Source organism: Ranitomeya variabilis, chromosome 5 (assembly GCF_051348905.1).
Source record: "Ranitomeya variabilis isolate aRanVar5 chromosome 5, aRanVar5.hap1, whole genome shotgun sequence".
Classification (NCBI taxonomy): Eukaryota; Metazoa; Chordata; class Amphibia; order Anura; family Dendrobatidae; genus Ranitomeya; species Ranitomeya variabilis.
Window position 1 is genome coordinate 372,945,343 of NC_135236.1, and position 6,000 is coordinate 372,951,342.

The window sequence follows — 6,000 nt, forward strand, 5'->3', positions numbered from 1 at the left end:
AGTGGAAGAGGTCGTAGAGCCGGACGGCTACTACAGGACGGCTGAAGACAGGAAATCTGACAAGATGACGTCCTGTGATCTGCTCAAAAAAGCTGCAAGAGCAAGCCCCAGAGGACAAGAAGGAATGCTGGATGCAGAAGAGAGCAGCACATGAAGAATGAAGGGTATACTCAATGGACTACAAACCCTGTTTACCCCAAAGCATGTACCCTATGGTGGTCCAGTGGGCACATGGGCCCACACACAGATTAACGACACAGATGAATGATCCGATTGGTGCTTACTGGTTCGCTCCAGAAATCTCCACCCTAATAGCCAAGTTCATAAACAGCTGTCTGACCTGTGGCAAATGCAACCCTGGAAGAATGAAGAAAGTTCCCACTCATCGTCTTGCCAGACCACTGTACCCCTTCCAGAGGATCCAGATAGACCACATCCAGATGCCGCCAAGAGGAGGTTTCAAATATGCCCTTGTGGTCGTGGACGTGTTCTCAGGATGGCAGCCAGAAGCTTTCCCAGTGAAGAACCAGTCAGCAAAGACTACTGCAAAGAAGCTACTCTCAGAGACGAGATATGCAGCCATGGGGTCCCAGAAGTGATAGAGAGTGACCAGGGACCCGCATTCACAGCAAATCTCACACGAGAGATCTAGTCAGCAGTAGGGTCAGACTTAGGCCTACACACTCCCAATCACACTACTCAGTGTTAGGCACACTCCCAGAGGCCCAGAAGAGCTGTTACCATATGAAGTTTTGTTTGGGTCTAGTCCCAGATTAGGGGTACCCTTCCCTCAGCAGCTGATTATGTAATATGATACTTTGTCTGCTTATGTAATTGAAATCACCAAGAAACTTGCTAACATCCATTCTCGAGTTTTTTTCTTCATTGCCAGATCCAGATTCAGTGTCCGGTATGCACTCCTAGAAGCCAGGAGACTGGGTGTTGGTGAAAAAGCTTGAAAGGAGAACACCACTCGATCCCAGATTTGATGGTCCTGCTCAAGTGCTGCTGATGACACCAAACTCTGTGAAACTGGAGGGAAGACCCACTTGGATCCACTCATCGCATTGCAAGAAAGCTCCCCTACCAGAAGATGACACCCAAGCCAGAATGATGTTGTGGATGCCCTGCCTGACCGAAAAGATGACCTACCTGATAAAGACTACACATCGCTCACTACACATGCTATTGACAAAGAGACTGATTGCAACGAACCCCCGTTAGGGACAGATCTCCTGACCGCCCATTTGCGAAAAGTCTGTATGGAGTGGGGCACAGGCGTTAGGCTTGTGTCAGTTCGCCGACAGCACAAAAGAGTTGCAGCGCTTTGGGACAGGAGGCTAGGATTAGGGCAAGTGATATCTAAGGGGGGCTTGTGATAGAAATATATATATCATGTAGATCTCACTTGCATGTATACTCCTCTATAATCAAATATATACTTATATACTCTTATACTCACAGCTAAGGCTACGTTCACATTTGCGTTGTGCGCCGCAGCGTCGGCGCCGCAACGCACAACGCAAACAAAAACGCAGTTGCGTTTTGAACAAAAAACGCTGCGTTTTGCGCCGCATGCGCCCCCCAAAATCTATACAATGTTTTGCATATTTATTGGAAAACGCATGCGTCGTACAACGCACCACGACGCAAGTACTTGCGTCGTCTGCGTTGTCAATACAAATCAATGGTAAAAAAGGCGCATTGACGACGCAAAAGCGACGCAAACACGACGCATGCGTTTTTTAAAAAGTCAGCGCCGCAAAAAAAATGCAACATGTTGCGTTTGCCGCGCCCTGACAGGTGCGCCCTAACGCCGCATGCGGCGTACGACGCACCAAAACGCATGACAACGCATGTACATGCGGCGCCATGCGGCCCCAATGTTAAAGATAGGGCCGCACGACGCATGCGTTTTGTTGCGGCGACGACGCTGCGGCGCACAACGCAAATGTGAACGTAGCCTAATATATACATTATAATCAATGGTTTAAAATGGCTGACAAACTGATATAAGCCAGACAGACTGTATGGGGTTTTTCCATCTTAAAAACAGGAATTCGGGTCAGATGTCTGAAATAATGCCTAGAATATAGCTGAATCTTGCTGAAACGGCAGACCAACAGTGTCACATGTCTCAACTTTGTCCTAGACACAGAACTCAAGTTTAGTTGCTTAATCCGCAGTCATATGAGCATTAATCACCATATTCCATATATGTTTAGATAACCAATGACAGACGAGCTAGACAATATGGTAATTAACTAACCACCCCTGACAACCCCTAACCACTCCTTTCTATGTGAAAATATAAAACTATGTATGTACAATAAAGTTTCAGTATTGATGGAATGTTATTGACACAGCATGGTGTGCAGTCTCATTCCTTGATGAGCGCTCAAAATACTCAGTCTAATTGGGAGCGGCCACAGCACACACAGGGATATATTTATCCAACCCTAATATTTCCATAACACCAGGATGGGGATGAGAGGACCATATACAGTTACGTCCATATACATTTGGGCAGACATTTTTCTAATTTTGGTTATAGACATTACCACAATGAATTTTAAACAAAATTCAGATGCAGTTGTAGTTCAGACTTTCAGCTTTCATTTGAGGGTATCCACATTAAAATTGGATGAAAGGTTTAGGAGTTTCAGCTCCTTAACTTGTGCCACCCTGTTTTTAAAGGGACCAAAAGTAATTGGACAGATTGAATAATTTTAAATAAAATGTTCATTTTTAGTACTTGGTTGAAAACCCTTTGTTGGCAATGACTGCCTGAAGTCTTGAACTCATGGACATCACCAGACGCTGTGTTTCCTCCTTTTTGATGCTCTGGCAGGCCTTCACTGCGGTGGTTTTCAGTTGCTGTTTGTTTGTGGGCCTTTCTGTCTGAAGTTTAGTCTTTAACAAGTGAAATGCATGCTCAATTGGGTTGAGATCAGGTGACTGACTTGGCCTTTCAAGAATATTCCACTTCTTTGCTTTAATAGACTCCTGGGTTGCTTTGGCTTTATGTTTTGGGTCATTGTCGATCTGTAGTATGAAACGACAACCAATCAGTTTGGCTGCATTTGGCTGGATCTGAGCACACAGTATGTCTCTGAATACCTCAGAATTCATTTGGCTGCTTCTGTCCTGTGTCACATCAATAACCACTAGTGACCCAGTGCCACTGGCAGCCATGCATGCCCAAGCCATCACACTGCCTCCGCCGTGTTTTACAGATGATGTGGTATGCTTTGGATCATGAGGTGTACCACACCTTCGCCATACTTTTCTTTCCATCATTCTGGTAGAGGTTGATCTTGGTTTTATCTGTCCAAAGAATGTTCTTCCAGAACTGTGCTGGCTTTTTTAGATTTTTTTTTTTTTTAGCAAAGTCCAGTCTAGCCTTTTTATTCTTGATGCTTATGAGTGGCTTGCACCGTGCAGTGAACACTCTGTAATTAACTTTCATGCAGTCTTCTGTTTATTGTAGACTAGATGGTAGCCCGATTCTAATGCATCTGGTATTCTAGAATATATATGTAGTTTATTTATGAAGATTTTAGAATAATACATTGAATACACAGGATTTGGCCGGCCGGGCATGACCAATTAGCGAAGCGTGGTTCAAATCCTGCGCCAATTCGCAGCCAGACTGCGCCTTTCGCTGATTGTTTGCGGCCGGCCACGTAGTATATTGCACAGCCCTCATAGTATGTTGCCCAGCCCACGTAGTTTGCTGCACAGCCACGCAGTATATTGCACAGTCCACGTAGTATATAGCAATGTGGGCATCATATCCCTGTTTAAGAATTAAAATAAAAAAAGTTCTATACTCACCCTCTGTTGGCCCCCGGATCCAAGCGAGGCCTTTACCGATGCTCCGGTCCCAAGAGTACATTGCGGTCTCGCGAGATGATGACGTAGCGGTCTGGTGAGATCACAATGCATGGAGCGGTCAGCGGAGCGTCGCGAGGAGCGGGAAAGGCCTGTTCCTGATCCGGGGGGCCGACGGACAGTGAGTATATAACTATTTTTTATTTTTAACTCTAGATCTTTTTACTATTGATGCTGCATAGGCAGCATCAATAGTAAAAAGTTGGTCACACAGGGTTAATAGCAGCGTTAATGGACGGCATTACACTGCGGCATAATGCGGTCCAGTAACGCTGCCATTAACCCTGTGTGAGCGCTGACTGGAGGGGAGTATGGAGCAGGCGCTGACGGCTGGGGAGTAGGGAGGGACTAATTCTTGGCCAGACTGTGCTCGTCGCTGATTGGTCGCGGCCGCGACCAGACAGACAGATATACAGACAGAAGTGACCCTTAGACAATTATATAGTACATTTGGATATTGTGAAGGGGTTTCTCTTCACCATGGACATTATTCTGCGATCATCCACCACTGTTGTCTTCCGTGGGCGCCCAGGTCTTTTTGCATTGATGAGTTCACCAGTGCTTTCTTTCTCCGGATGTACCAAACTGTAGATTTTGCCACTCCTAATATTGTAGCAATTTCTCGGATGTTTTTTTTCTGTTTTCGCAGGTTAAGGATGGCTTGTTTCACCTGCATGGAGAGCTCCTTTGACCGCATGTGTACTTCACCGCAAAACCTTCCAAATGCAAGCACCACACCTCAAATCAACTCCAGGCCTTTTATCTGCTTAATTGAGAATGGCATAACGAAGGGATTGCCCACACCTGTCCATGAAATAGCCTTGGAGTTAATTGTCCAATTACTTTTGGTCCCTTTAAAAACAGGGTGGCACATGTTAAGTACCTGAAACTCCTAAACCCTTCATCCAATTTTAATGTGGATACCCTCAAATGAAAGCTAAAAGTCTGAACTTCAACTGCATCTGAATTGTTTTGTTTAAAATTCATTGTGGTAATGTCTATAACCAAAATTAGAAAAATGTTGTCTCTGTCCAAATATGTATGGACGTAACTGTTTACCAAGATGGGGGATATTAAGTACAGAATTGACCACATTTTAGCTTCATTTTTTTTTACCTAATTTCCTCCTGTGAAACCTAGGTCTTATAGTCCGAAAAATATGGTAAATGAAGTATTACTGTAATAGTACTGACTCAAAAAATAAAACTGTCTTATCAATTTTACCCAAGTGGAATGACAAAACCCCCACACCACCCAAAAGAAAAAAAATCCTGAGTTGCTGGTTTTTGTTCAGTCTGCCTCCCAAAAATCTGAATAGAAAGCGATCAAAAAATGTCATGTGTATGAAAATGGTACCAATAAAAACGTCAGCTCATCCTGCAAAAAACAAGCCCACACATGGCTCTGTGGGCCAAAATATGGAAAAAATTATAGCTCTCAAAATATGCTGATACAAAAAATAGTTTTTGTAATAAGAGCGTCTTTTAGTGCGTGACAGCAGCCAAACATAAAAACCTGATATAAATCTGGTATCACTGTAATAGCACCGACCCGAAGAATAAAGTCGCCTAATCAGTTATACTGCACAAACTTGTTTTCTTTGCATTATTTGAGGTCTGATAGCACTGCATTTTTTATTTTGACCATTTTCCTTTGTCAGAGAAAAAAAAAACAAAATTTATTGCTTGGAAATTCGGAGACGTTGTCAGAAGTCTATAGAATACAAGAACAATTTACATTTTACTCACAAATATACCTATAAAGAGAAAAATCAGACAAACTGAACTTTTTGCAGTGATCTCTTAATTTTTGCCAGAGCTGTATTTGTTCATATTAAACAATTAGTAAACCGTATTAAGCGGTTTTTTTTTTTAAGTTTTCTGTCGTAAAACTGTTTGAAATGTCAACTCGCAATTGTGCCCAAATTTTGCTATTTTTACGCTAGTCTCATTTCACCCCTCTAACACTTTGGAAAGTGGGTGGTGCTTAGCTGAGAGGAGCCATAACAGACAAATTCATTATAATTTAAACCAAAAAATTGCATAAATTATGACAGAAATGTACTCCAGCACCTGACTGGAATACATTTTTTGTGGTGGTGCACGC